We start from the raw sequence: 15248 nt of genomic DNA, 5'->3' as shown, positions 1-15248 counted from the left end.
GGATTGTCAGTCTGTACCCTACTTCCACATCTCTGGGACTACCCCATTCCTCAGACTGTTATGTTCACTATATTCCACAAATAAGTGAGATCATATGATATTTGTCTTTCTCTGCTTAGCTTGTTTCACTTAGGATGACACTTTCCAGGTCCCTCCATGTCGAGTCAAAGAATAAGATTTTTCTTTCTTACAGCTGCATAGTACTCCATTATGTATATGTACCACTGCTTTTTTATCCATTTATCTACTGATGAACATTTGGGTTGTTTCCAGATCCTAGCTACTGTAAATAATGGTGCTACAAACATGGGGGTACATATATTCTTTGCGATTGGTGTTTCAGGCTTCTTAGGGTATATTCCTAGAAGTGGGATCACTGGGTCAAATGGAAGTTAAATTTTTAGTTTTTTGAGGTAACACCATATTGTTTTCCATAGTGGCTGCAGCGGTCTGCATTCCCACCAGCAGTGTGCTAGAGTCCCCTTTTCTCCACACCCTCGCCAACACTTGTTGTTTGATGATTTGTTGATGGCAGCCATAATGACGTGTGAGGTGATACCTCATTGCTGTTTTAATTGGCATCTCTCTGATGATTAGTGATGTTGAGCATTTCTTTATATGTCTCTTAGCCATTTGTATGTCCTATTTGGAGAGGTGTTTATTTAGTTCCTCTGCCCATTTTTTAACTGGGTTCCTTGTCTTCTTTTTGTTGAGTCGTATGAGCACTCTATTTAATTTGGTGTAGTTCCATGTGTTCATTTCTTCCTGTGTTTCTCTTGCCTTAGGCTTTATATCAGTGAAAATTCTGCTACATGTGATGTCTAAAATTATGTTGCCTACATTTTCTTCTAGGATTTTTATGGATTCACGAGTCACATTTAAGTCTTTTATCCATTTTGAGTTTATTCTTGTGTATGGTGTAAGTTGATGGTTTAGTTTCATTTTGTTCCAAGTAGCTGTCCACTTTTCCCAACACCATTGATTAAAAAGGCTGTCTTTACTCCACTCTACACTATTGCCCCTTTGTCAAATATTAATTGAGCATATTGTCTTGAGTCTATGTCTGGGTTCTCTATTCTGTTCCATTGATCTATCTGCCTGTTCTTGTGCCAGTACTAGGCTGTTTTGATTACAATGGCTTTGTAGTATAACCTGAAATCTGGTAATATGATCCCTCCCACTTTGTTCTTCTTTTTCAAGATTGCTGTGGCTATTCGAGGACTTTTTTGGTTCCATATGAACTTCTGAAGTATTTGTTCTAGGTCTGTGAAGTATGTCGTTGGTATTTTGATGAGAATTGCATTGAATCTATAGATTGCTTTGGGTAGGATGGACATTTTAATAATGTTACTTCATCCATTTTATAGACAAGGTATGTGTTTCAACTTTTTTATATCTTCCTCTATTTCTTGTTTCAATGTACTGTAGTTTTCTGTGAATAGATCCTTTATTTTTTTGGTTAAGTTTATTCCTATGTATCTTAATTTTTTGCTGCGTTGGTAAAATGGGATTGTTTTTTTAATTTGTCTTTCTGTGAGTTCATCATTGGTGTATAAGAATGTCGTTGATTTCTTGACGTTAATTTTGTATCCTGCTACTTTGCCAAATTCATTTATTAAGTCTAGTAAATTTTTGATGTTTTCTTTGACGTTTTTTATGTATAATATCGTGTCATGTGAAAGTAATGCCAGTTTCACTTTCTCCTTTCCAATTTGGATCCCTTTTATTTTTTCTTCATGTCTGATTGCTGTGGTTAAGACTTCCAGTACTATGTTAAATGAAAGTGGTGAAACTGGACATCCTTGTCTTGTTCCTGTTCTTAAAGGAAATGTTTTTAATTTTTGCCATTGAGTTTGATGTTGGCTATATGTCTTTTGCATATGGCCTTTATTATGTTGAGATATGATCCCTCTATTCCCACATTACTGAGCACTTTTATCAGAAATGGATACTGGAATTGTCAAATGCTTTTTCAGCACCTCTTGATATAATCATATAATTTTTATCTTTCATTTTGTTTATGTGGTATATCACATTTATTGATTTGCGAATATTGTACCAGCCTTGTATCCCTGAGATGAATCCAGTTCGGTCATGGTGAATAATTTTTTTGATGTATTGCTGGATTTGATTTGCTATTATTTTGTTCAGGATTTTGCCATCTATGTTCATCAGGGATATTGGTCTGTAGTTTTCTTTGTAGTGTCTTTTTTTTGTTATGAAATTATTGTTATGCTGGCTTCATAAAACGAGTTTGGAAGTCTTCCTTCTTCTTGAATCTTTTGAAGTAATTTGAGAAGAATGGATGTTAGTTCTTATTTGAATGTTCGGTAAAATTCCCCTGTGAAGCCATCTGGGCCTGGGCTTTTGTTTGGTGGGAAAGTCTTGATTACATCTTCAGTTTCTTTTGTTGTTATTGGTCTGTACAAGTTTTTTATCTCTTCCCAGTTCAGTTTTTGGAGACTACGCATTTCTAGAAATTTGTCCATTTCGCTTAGATTGTCGAATTGGTTAACATATAATTGTTCATAATATTTGTTAACAATTTGTCATATTTCTGTGGTGTCAGTTATTATTTCTCCTCTTTCATTTCTGATTGTTTGTATTTGGGTTTTCTCTCTTTGTTTCCTGGTGTGTCTAGCTAAGGGTCCATCAATCTTATATATCTTTTCAAAGAACCAGCTCTTTGTTTCATTGATCCTTTGATTTTTTTTTTTTTTTTTTTTTGGTGCGTATGTCATTTATTTCTGCTCTGATCTTTACTATTTTCTTCCCTCTACTTGCTCTAAGGTTTTCTTTTTGTTTGCTTTTTAGTTCTTTAAGTTGTGAGGTTAGATAATCTATTAGAAATATTCTTGCTTCTTGAGGTAGGCCTGTAGTGCTATAGTCTTCCCTCTCAGAACTGCTTTTGCTGCATCCCATAGATTTTGTGATGTTGTGTGTTCATTTTCATTGGTTTCCAGGAAGTCTTTAATTTCTTCCTTGATCTCCATGGTAATCCATTCATTGTTCAATAACATGCTATTTAGCCTCCATGGTTTCAAATGTCTTTGCATGTTCTTGTTGCAATTGATTTCTAGTTGCTTGCCATTGTGATCCGAGAAGATGCTTGATATCATTTCAATCTTCTTGAACTTGTAGAGACTTATTTTGTGTCCTAACATGTGGTCTATCTTTGAGAATATCCCATGTGCACTTGAGAAGAATGTGAATTCTGATTTCTGGGGTTTAATTCTCTGTAGATATCTACGAAATCCATTTGATCTAACACTTCATTTAGAGTCTTTGTTTCCTTGTTATTTTTTTGTCTAGATGATCTATACAGTGATGTCAGAGGGGTGTTGAATTCCCCTGCTATGATTGTATTGCTGTCAATTTCTCTTTTGAAGTCCTCCAGAAGATTTTTCATATACGTTGGTGCTCCTATATTGGGTGCATATTTGTTTACCAAGGTGATATCTTTGTGATGGATAGATCCTTTCAATATTATGTAGTAGCCTTCATTGTTTCTAGTTATGACCTTCATTTTTAAATCTATTTTATCAGATATGAATATTGCTACCCCAGTTTTTTTTTTTTCCTTTTTTTTGCTTTAAAGATTTTTTTTATCCCTTCACTTTCAACCTATGTGAGTCTTTAGTTGTGTGATGGGTCTCTTGTCAAAAACATATATGTGAGTCATCCTTTCTTATCCAGTCAGCTACTCTCTGTTTTTTAATCAGAGCATTAAAACCATTCACATTTAAGGTGATAATTGATATGTGCTTATTTATTGCCATTTTTGTTTAGTGTGGTTCTATTTTTCTTTCTATTTCTTTTATTAATTACCGCAGTTTTTGGTTTTTTTTGGGTTTTTTTTGTTTTGTTTTGTTTTTTTAGCATATCTTCCAATGCTATTTTGGTTTTAATATATTCCCTTAGCATTTTTGTCTTGAAAGCTCTTTATTTGACCCTCTATTTTGAATGATAGCCTTGCTGGATAGAGTATTCTTGGATTCAGACCTTTGCTTTTCATGACCTTGAATACTTCATGCCATTCCCTTGTGGCCTATATTGTTTTTGTTGAGACTTCAGCTTTGAGCCTTATGTCGGTTCCTTTGTAGGTAACCTGTTGCTTATCTCTTGCTGCCTTTAGGATTCTCTCTTTGTCTTTAATTTTTGGCATTTTAATTACTATGTGCCTTGGTGTGGGCCTGTTTGGGTTCTTCTTACTTAGGGTTTTCTGTGCTTCTTGAACTTGAATGCCTTCTTCCTTCACCAAATTAGGAAAGTTTTCTGTCACTATTTCTTCAAATATATTCTCTAACCCTTGCCTATTTTCTTTCCCTTTGGGGACTCCTATGATGAGAATTTTATTACGTTTCCAGTTGTCCCATGGTTCTCTCCAGCTGTCTTTCTGTTTTTTAATTGTTCCTTTTGGTTTTCTGATTGGTTGATTTTTTCTATCCTGTCTTCCAATTCACTGATCTGATCCTCAGCTTCCTCTACTCTGCTGGTTAGTCCTTCCAATGTGTTCTTTATTTCTGCTATGTCATTCTTCATCTCCACTTGGTTTGTTTTCAATGTTTCTATATGTTTACTCATGGTGCTGATGTCTTTACTCATGCTGTTGAGCTTCCTCAAGATTATGGCTCTGAACTGTACCTCTGGTAATTTGCTTAACTGCATTTTATTTATGTTATATTTCAAAGAGTTCTCTTGTTCTTTCATTTGGGATTTGTTTCTTTGTCTCACCATTTTGACTATCTCCGTGGGTTTTTGAGTCTACCAATTTTTTCCTGTGAGTGTTGGTGTTCTGCTGTTTTTGGCTACCTCATCTGGGTTTGCATGAGCCTGGGTGAGCCCAAGTTAAACACCACTGTCAAGTCTTACTTTCCTGGGTAGATTTGCAAGCCCAGGAAATATTTAGTTATCCTCTAGTTTTTTGCCTGGAAGCTAGTAGTCTCAGTTACTCAGTGCCTTGGAATGTAGCCCTGGTGTTCTGCATAAGAGGATTTCCAGAGGGTGGGATAGATGCTGGTTGTTAATGAGCCTCAATTTGCATTTCTGTGCCTCACCTGGGAAGGCTGGATCTCCTGGAAGTGGGGGGCTACTTCTTTTCCCCACAGCTTTGGGAAGGAGCACAGTGGTCACTGTCCTTTTGGGCCACAACTCAGCAAATCTCTGAGTCCCCTCCAAAACCCGTGTGTCCTTACAGAGTTCCAACTTAGTCTTCCCTCCCTTTGCTGGACCTCCAGGTGAGTGGCTGTGGCTATTTTAGTGCTCTGTCCCAACTCTCTGGGCTGTGGAGTGAGCTTGGTCTTTATTTCCCAAGGGTGCTGCTCCCATCTAAGACTGCTGCTGTCCGTGGGCTCCTAGCCCACCACCTTCTCACGCCTCTGCATATCCTTCCAGTGTCTCTGGTTATATGGTCCTGTCCCACTGCTTTTCTGTTGCTTTTTTCCAAATATTTGTCTTTAGTTTAGTTGTAATTCCTGTTTGGTCCTGGGAGATCTTCTGCATAGCTTTCATTCACTCTGTGGTCATTTTCACATCCTCTATGCCTATCTTCTTTGCAGCTGGGTTGCACAGACCTCTCTGGTGCCCCTACACCCTGAAGTTCCCAAGGGCATGCATCTGGATTGCACCAGTCCCTCTCAGGATCCAGCTTTCCAATGTTCTTGTGGGCCGCTGTGTTGCACAGGCCTTTGTGGAAGCCCAGGTCCCGCCACTGGTGTCTGGGGAGTGCTGCTGCCCAGTGGGGCTCAACTTATGCTCAGCCTTTGCTGTAGATTTTGGGGATGGATCTCAGCTGTTGGTCTTTGCTTCTCTTGCCTTGAAATGAATGTCTGGTCCCCAGCCTCTGTTGCTGGGGGTATATCTCAACTCTGATGGGGCTGCTACTAGGCTCTGGGCTGTCTGGGCCTTCTGCAACCAGCACTTTGGCAGCTCCACTACTGTGCACTGGTCTATGTTGACACAGAGTGTCCACTGGTCTGATGGTGACAGGTGCACTGGTGGGCTCAGGTCGCTGGGGCCTAGCTCCTCTCACTGCCTCCTCCCAAGGAAAACCTGAAATCTTCCAAAATGGTGGGACTTTCCCATGGCGCAGGGAGGAGCGCCCTGAAGAGCCATTTACCACAGTAGCCGGCTGCTCCCATCCACAGCACAAGAATCCTCTGCTCTGCATCTCTGCACTGCACGAGTTTGGTCACTCACGCTCTCACATGCTAGCTCAATCTCTCACACACTCACCCTCCCTCCGGTCCTGCCCACCGCCATCTTCCCCCAACTCCTATACATTCTTCCTAAAGGAAATGATAAACACTCTTGTGAAAAATGTACCTGCAGTCAGTCAATAATACAACTAATTGATATGCAATTGAAATTTGAATAATTTTAAATCCAAATTATCTGTGAATTTCTCATAGAATGTTTATATAATGACATAATTATTAAAAGATCTAAAATTGGATGTAGATTTAATCTAAAAATCTTTAATACATTTTCTACCAGAATATGGAAGTATTTATATGTGTGTGTGTGTGTTCAAAACAGCTTGCCCTATTTGATATTTGAGCATGTCTTGTATTTCTATTTAACAGTAAAAAGAGAGTTGGCCTAAATTTAATCAGATTAGTGGTTTGTGGGTGGGATTCTGGCAGCATCTAAATATTCTCATGAAAAATAAATGCAAACCCTAGAGCAAAAATGCCTCCTTACATGGAGAACTTGGCCACATGTCATAGCTGGAACGTGTGCAGTGACAAATTGTGCAGGATGCACTAGATTTCTATTCTCTGTACTTTCAGCACCTTACAAAATATAATTTTTTCTAGGCAATATGATTATACAAAATCTGTTGACAAATTCTAAATTTTAGATGAAAATAGGAGCTTGAGGGCAATCCCTGAATCTTTTATTCTTCTATTCCAGATGCTAACTAATAGTGCTTTTAGATATTAGTTTAGGGCCTAGAATTTTTATGCTTGTTTATTCTATAAATAGGTATTTTACCTCATGAAAGAAATGGGAGAGTGTTCTTATTATAATGATTTAAAAAATAAAATGTACAGAGTTCCCCTACATGCAAAGCAAGCCATTAAGTCATCACACAGGGAGTTAACATTCACAGCCACTTCAAGTATAAAGTAGACAACATTGCCATAGTTATACATAACGGGGAGCTGTACTAAGCAAGCCCATTACACAGGAGATAATTAGGAGGTTGTATGTTTAGAGGATGTGGGAATATGAAAACATGCATTCTCAGGGGATGGTCATGGCTCTCCAACACAGTATATAACCTCTGATGCAGGCTCATTTTCTAATGGTCCAAGGTATAAATAAACTGACTTTTGAGAACAAAGAGACTCAGAAACATTCATTTATTCAATTATTAAATATTATCTGTGTACCTACTATGTTCCAGAAATTCTTTATGAAGAAACCATTGGGCATTAGAGAAACAGGGCTTACAAATCCCTTATTTTCCAGTGAAGACTACATTTAGAAGTTCTCTTCACACTGCCAAGAAGCAGGATTTCACAGGTGAAATTCGTAACTGAAGAATAGTGGAATTCATTTACTCATACATACTAATATGTTTGTCCCTTGCCATACCTTTGACTCTGGGCCTTTAAGAATTAATGGCATTTATGCCCTGGCCGGTTTGGCTCAGCGGTTAGAGCGTCGACCTGCGGTCCTGAGAGACCCGGGTTCGGTTCCCGCTAAGGGCACGTACCTCGGTTGCAGTTTGTCCCCGGCCCTGGTCGGTTGTGCGGGTGGCAGCCACTCGATGTGTTCCTTTCACATCGATGTTTCTCTCTCTCTCTCTGTTCCTCTCTCCCCCCCCCCACTCTACCTGAACAAAGAGTGGAAAAATGTCCTCGGGTGAGGATAAAAAAAAAAAAAAGAATTAATGGCATTCAGATAGATGAACATGGAAAGCCTTTCTGTAAGGGAAATAACATGAAAAGAGGCAGGACTAGGTAGAAAACAGTAATAAACCAAGCCTTTTAAAACAAAATAACTTAAAGTTCTCAGTTATCTGATAAAGAAATGGACTGTTTTCTGTGTAAATTTAATTTGTTTAAATGAGAAATAATATGGAAATGTAAAATTCTCACATTCTACCAATAGACTTCTTATCTAGAAATGTAGTACAACATTTTGATTAAATGAGACATTGTGTGTAAAAGTATTTTTTTAATGTTAAGTGTGGTAAGACATGAATTATTTATTCTTTTTTTTATTAATTAATTTTTGTTACAGATGTTTTTCCTTTTTCCCCCAACTGATTCCCCCCTCCCCCTCCCTCCCTGCCCTTTCCCCAGTTTGTTGTCCATGTCCACTGTTCATGCATACCAAGTGTCCATCAGTAGATGAATTATTTATTCTTATCTTCCTTACCTACTTCACCAGAGGAAGCAAGAATGAGAACAAGAAGACAAGTGGTGTGTTAGCCAGTATTTATTTGGCTGTGTCTTCCTGAAACTGAAATATTTTCTGAAGATTTTTTTCTCTTTTCTTTTTCTTCACTTTTCTATTTCTTTTTCTCATTGATTCATTTATTCATCCATTCATTCAACAAATATTTAATGCATGCCTCATTTTTGTCAGGTACTGTTATCTCTTCTCAGGGATATATTAGTAAACAAAGAAGACAAATATTTCTGCACTCTTGAAGCTTACATTTTACTAGGGAGAGAGAAATTGTTTATTAAATGATGACACATGCTGTTGACACAATTAAGTAGAGAATAGAGTATAACGTATATATGTAGAGTGAGAGATAGAAGTTGTAATTATAAAGAAATAACCTCATTGAAAAGGTGATATTTCAAAAAAGACTTAAAGTACTGATCCATTTATATATCTGGAAGAAGAGTGTTCTAGTCAGCAGGAATAGCCAGTGCAATGACTATGAGGAAAGTTTATGCCAGGATATTCAAGGAATGGCAAAGGAATCAAAAGAGTTGATAATAAGAGCAGAAGTGAGAAAGGGAGAAAGCTGAAGTCAAAGAGGTGTGTGTGTGTGTGTGTGTGTGTTCAGGGTGGGGGTGCAGATGGTGTGGGACATTATAAGTAGGCTTTTACACTAAGATGAAAATCCATTGTTCATTTTGTTTTTGACATGGTCTATTAGATAATGCAATACAGAAAAAAGATTTATAGGTTTTAAATGCTAATAACAAACAAATATATCAAACAGTCACATAGTGGGAAATATAGAGCTTTGGTTTAAGTTCAGTGCATTAATATCTATTTGCATCTTATCTTAATCAGAGAAAGGCCCTCAATCTACTACATTTTTATAAATCTATCTACCTCCCAATTCTTCCAAAGACAGGATTATCTGATGCATATTTACACTCCAATGTCTATAGCCTTTCCAACTGTAAGGAGATGAAGGAGGAGACTCTCAGCATGCTTTTTTTCAAAAGGTTCCCATAAATTTTTTTTATCTCCCTTTATTCCGTGCTTCACTCCTAGTCTGGTGATCTAAGAGGTTGGCCTCTCCCCTATATAAGCTTGCAAGTTCCACAAAAACAAGAGGCTTTCCCTGGCCAGTGTGGCTTAGTCGATTGGGAGTCATCCTATTCACTGAAAGGTTACTGGTTCTATTCCCAGTCGGGGTACATGTCAGGGCTGTGGGCTTGATCCCTGGTGGGGGTGTGTGCAGGAGGCAGCCAGTTGATGTTCCCTTTCATATCCATGTTTCTCTATCTCTCTCCCTCTCCCTTCCTTTCTCTCTAAAAATCAACTTTAAAAATATTTTTAAAAAGCAAGAGGCTTGTTTACTTTGTTCAGCAAGATATCCTAGAGTTTAGATGAGTCCTTGACAAGAAGACTTTTTGTATGAATTTATAAAAGAATAAGGTAGTTCCTCTAACATAACAGTTGAAAATTTCTAATCCAGGGGGATTCATATTTTAATATACTTTCAGGATACATTCCTCAGTCAAAAGAAATGATTCTACTGAACTATGGTTGTATTAGCCATGGTTATCCAGAGGGGAAAAAAAACAGTATAATGGAAATATATAGACATAATTAGATATAGATATGGATATAAACATAGATGTGAATATAGTTGTATAATAAAATTTATTATACAGGGGTGGACAAAAGTAGGTTTACAGTTGTTCATATGGAAAAATATATAATGCAAGAATAAGCTCTGTGTTTCGCATACTCACAACTGTAAACCTACTTTTGCCAACCATGGTATATATGATTTATTAGATTTGGCTTATGTGATGAAAGAGGGTGATTCTACAGAACAATAGTTGTATTAGGGTTCTCTGGAGAAATTGACATATACAATAAATTATACACATATATAAATGCATAATAGAGTCTGTAATATTTAAATCCAATCATAGTGTGTATATATACATAGTATATATATAGTATATGATCACACAATATATATATATATATATATATATATATATATATATATATATAATTATGAAGGCCGAGAAGTCCCAAGCTTTGCAGTCAGCAAGCAAGAAACCTAGGTGAACTTATGGAAAATTTCAGTCTGAATCCATGTCTGCAGGCAGGAGAAAATCAATGACCCAGACCAAAAAAACTCAACTAGAGAGAGTGAATTCTTAACTCAGCCTGTTTGTCCTATTTAGGTCTTCAATTGATTGAATAAGGCCCACCCACAATAGGGAGGGCACATTACTCAGTCTACCAATTCAAATTTAATCTCACCCAGAAACATCCTCACAAATATACCCAGAATAATGCTTAACCAAATATCTGGGCACTCTATGGCCCAGTCAAGTTGACACATATAATTAATCATTACAGTGGTGTACAAATGAAGTGATATGCCCTAGGTGTCAACAATATGGGGGTATATTGTCTGTGAGAGTAAAAAAAACATCAACTCAAAACAATCTTATTTTTATTAGTACCATATAATAGCAACTGTAAACAATATCAGTGATAACATAATTCTCCCACCCTCAATCTTTTGTTGTCTAAATGCTAAACCATTACTGCTCTTATTGATGAGGGTTTTGTATTATGGTAAAATATACATAAAATAAAATTTACTATCTTAACCATTTATAAGTGTACAGTTCAGTGGCATTAAGTACATTCTGATTCACTTCTGAGCCACATCTTTCTGTTTATATTCTAGAGATATTTTCTTTGTGATTAACATGGGAATTACATACAATTTTATCATACACAGGAGTGAGATGTTAAGAAATTATCCACTCTGGGTATCAAATATGTTAAATGTGTCACTGATATTAACATTTGAGTAAATGAATATTCAATAGTGAGCTGATCATTTAGAGAATGACATTCTTACCCAATACCTCAGATTCCTTCTTAGTGAAACATCTTTACAAATGTTAAAATGAACTTGCCTTGGGTTTCTGGTAGAAGTTCTCAAACTCTTTCAAATTCTAAAAGAAGGTGCCAGAAAAATCTATGGAGGACTTGAAGAAGAGGTGGCAAAAAACAAGCCACTTCATTCCCTTCAGGTCATCACATGTACCTTTCTTACAAGATTAGTTAAAGAAAATTGTTGTGTTGATGAGGACATTTTTTTAGAGTAGAATTCACTGAAGTATTGTCATTTTTTTTTTATTTTCCCTCTTCCTTAGTTGAGTTTAAGAAAACTACCTAAACAGTTGTGCCCTCTGGAATTTGGAGGCTGCAGAGACTGGAATTAAATTGGACTCACAGGCTTCCCTGAGGGCAAAACAAAAAGAGAGGTTACTATGGAAGTGAACTGGACTCTTGTGGATGGGGTGCGGAGGTTGAGGTATGGGACAGGTGTTGCAACGATATAAGTATTTTTATAAATCTGATGATATCTTCAATCATTTTAGAATAAATGACTAATTTTTTGACAAAGTATTTTATAACACTCCTCTTTAATATTTTGAAATAACATGTATAAATAATATAACACATATATTACACACATAATTTAAAAAATAAATAAATGTACTGCTTTAGGAAAAAGATGGTGGAGGGCAGGATCAGAGAGAGAGTGAGTGTGTGAGAGTGTGAGTGGGTGTGAGAGAGAGTGTGAGTGGATGTGAGTGTGGATGAGCAACATCTGGCAGTGTACAAACATGGGGCAGAGGGTTGCTGTGCTGTGGATGGGGTGCAGTCAGCTACCGCAGTAAGTGGCTTGTCAGGGAACTTCTCACTGTATAACCTGAAGGCCCTGCCACTTTGGAAGATCTGCTGGTCTTCTCTGGCAGGAGGCAGAAGGGAGCAGCTAAGGCCAAGTGACCTGAGTCCACCAGTGTGCCTTGCACCATCGGACCAGCAGACCTCACTGTGTCAACACAGACCAGCACACAGTAGTAGCACTGTCAAGGTACCTGCTCAGGGAAGCAACTGGCCAGGAGCCAAGCACCATCTCCCACAGCAGCAGCCTGATTGGTGCCAAGCACCACACCAACAGCAGTAGCACCAGCTTTGGAGATGAGTACCTTTCCCCACAGAAGCATTGACTGGATGGGAGTGGAGCCCCACCCTTAACAGCAAATGAGGCTCATGAGTGGACATCCACTCCAGGAAGCAGCAGGGAAGATTGGCAGAAGAGACCCAGCAGCATCAGCAGAGGCTGATCAGGGGAAGTACCACAGCCCAAGCAGCAGGAAGGATTGGGCAGCTGAGGCTTGCCCTAGACAACTGCAGCACCAGATTTGGAGTAGAGCCCCTCCCCCAGCAGCAGGAAATTCCTAAGAGCTGAGCATTCTTAGCTCCCAACAGCAGCAGAGTATTGGGAGCTGAGAGCACCCCCTGGCAACAGCAGCAGCAGTAGCAGTGCAAACCAGGAGTTGACATTTGCCCGCAGCAGAATCAGCAGTGACTGATCAGGAGCTGAGCCCCACCAGGCAGCAGTGCACCAGCTGGACCCATGAATCCCAACAGGGTACCAGCAGGACCCATGGACCTCAGCAGCACACCAGCTGGACCCACACAACACAGCAGCACCTACCATGAAAGACCAATACCAGCTGCCAGTTATCAATCCTCCAGGATCCATAGCAAGCAAGAGACACCAAACTCCAAAACAGTTTGGGAGGCATAGCAGCCTTATTTTATATAACTGACCTGTCTACACATCCCAACATCCCTTAATGGGCCTAGAACTACCAGACTGCTAAAATGGTGAGAAAAATAAACAACACAAAAATGAAAGAAAAGAATGAATCACCAGAAAGAAAAAAAATACAGGAAATGGAAGAAAACAATTTGTCAGATAAAGAATTCAAAGCAGTGATTTTAAGGGTGCTCAAATAATGTAGTGAGAACTACAAGCAACTTAATGAGAATTACAAAGACCTCAGTGGGAACTACATCAGCATAAAAAAAAGTGGTAACAGCTATGGATAAAAATTAAGGAGAAATAAAGAATGACATAGCTGATATGAAAAATACCTTAGAAGGTCTCAATAGTAGATTAGAAGAAGCTGAAGACCAAATCAGCAAATTAGAAGACAAGGTAGAAAACAAAAAACAGCCCTGGCCGGTTTGGCTCAGCGGTTAGAGCATCGGCCTGCGGTACAGAGAGACCCGGGTTCGGTTCCCGCTAAGGGCATGTACCTCGGTTGCAGTTTGTCCCCGGCCCTGGTTGGTCGTGCGGGTGGCAGCCACTCGATGTGTCCCTTCACATCGATGTTTCTCTCTCTCTCTCTTCCTCTCTCTCCCTCCCGCTCTATCTGAACAAAAAATGGAAAAATGTCCTCGGGTGAGGATAAAAAAAATAAAAAAATAAAAAAATAAAATAAAAAAAAATAGAAAACAAAAAACAAAAAAACACCCAAGCAGAGCAGCAAATGAGAAAAAATAAATAAAAACAGGAGAGTTTAACAAAGTTTTGAGACAATACAAAATATAACAACATTCACATCATAGGGGTACCAGAAGAAGAAGAATCAGAGAAAGGATTAGAGAACCTGTTTGAAGAAATAACGACAAAAAAGTCACTAATTTGGTGAAGGAAAAAGTCACACAAGTCCAGGAAACACAGAGAGTCCAAAGCAAGATGAACCCAAAATGGCCCACAGCTAGACACATTTTAATTATAGTGGCAAACATTAAAGACAAAGAAAGAATTTTAAAGGAAGCAAGAGAGAGACAGAAAGTTACCTACAAGAGAGCTCCCATTAGACTGTCAGCTGATTTCTCAATAGAAATACTGCAGGCCAGAAAATAGTGGCATGAAGTATACAAAGTTATGAAAGACAAGGGTCTGAATCCAAGACTACTCAATCCAGAGAGGCTATCATTCAAAATTGAAGGTGAAATAGAGTTTCACAGACAAAACAAAAAGCTAAAGGAATTTACCACCACTAAACCAGCACTGCAAGAAATGCTAAAGAGAGTCTTCTAAGAAGAAGAAGAAATAAAAAGAGAAAGAGAAACATAGGCATAAAATAAAAATTGCAACTAATAAGAATCTATCAATAATAACTTTATTTCACTTAGAATAATACTCTCCAGGTCCTTCCATGTCGTCTCAAAGGATAAGAGATCTATTTTTCCTTAAAGTTGCATAGAATTCTACTGTTTCTATGTACCACAGCTTTTTTTATCCACTCATCTACTGATGGAAACTTGGGCTGTTTCCAGATCTTACCAATTGTAAATAGTGCTCCTATGAACATACGGATACGTATATTCTTTTTGATTGGTGTTCCAGGCTTCTTAGGATATTTTCCCAAAAATGGGATCACTGGATCAAATGACAGTTCAATTTCACAACATCTAAATTATTTGTGGAATATAATAAAACAAGCTGAGGAACAAAATAAACACAGAGACATGGAAGTGGGGTGCAGACTGACAAACCTCAGAAGAGGTGCTCACTTCGGCAGCACATATACTAAAATTGGAAAGATACAGAGTAGAATAACATGGCCCCTGAGCAAGGATGACATACAAATTCGTGAACCATTTCATATTTTTTAAGTACATATCAATTATTACCTTAGATGTGAATGGTCTGAATGCTCCAATAAAAAGACACAGAGTAACTGACTGGATAAAAAAACATGACTCACATATATGTTGTTTACAAGAAACCAACCTCACAACAAAAAACTCAAATTGGTTGAAAGTGAAGGGATGTAAAAAAATCTTTCAAGCAAACGGAAAGCAAAAAAAAGAAACTGGAAAGGTAATATTTATATCTGATAAAGTAGATTTCAAAATGAAGGCCATAACTAGAGACAAAGAAGTCCACTACATAATATTGAAAGGATTTATCC

At 38.0% G+C, this 15248-nt stretch overlaps 1 non-coding gene across 1 annotated transcript; it reads left to right on the top strand.

Annotated features, from left to right (window-relative positions):
* Positions 1-14839: 14839 nt before the first annotated feature.
* Positions 14840-14946, top strand: LOC118636750. The gene has a single exon (XR_004960736.1). It is a non-coding gene; the product is annotated as a U6 spliceosomal RNA (small nuclear RNA).
* The last annotated feature ends 302 nt before the right edge of the window (positions 14947-15248 follow it).

This window comes from Molossus molossus, unplaced genomic scaffold (genome assembly GCF_014108415.1).
Source record: "Molossus molossus isolate mMolMol1 unplaced genomic scaffold, mMolMol1.p scaffold_m16_p_2, whole genome shotgun sequence".
Lineage (NCBI taxonomy): Eukaryota > Metazoa > Chordata > Mammalia > Chiroptera > Molossidae > Molossus > Molossus molossus.
This window is presented reverse-complemented; position numbering and strand designations above follow the sequence as displayed.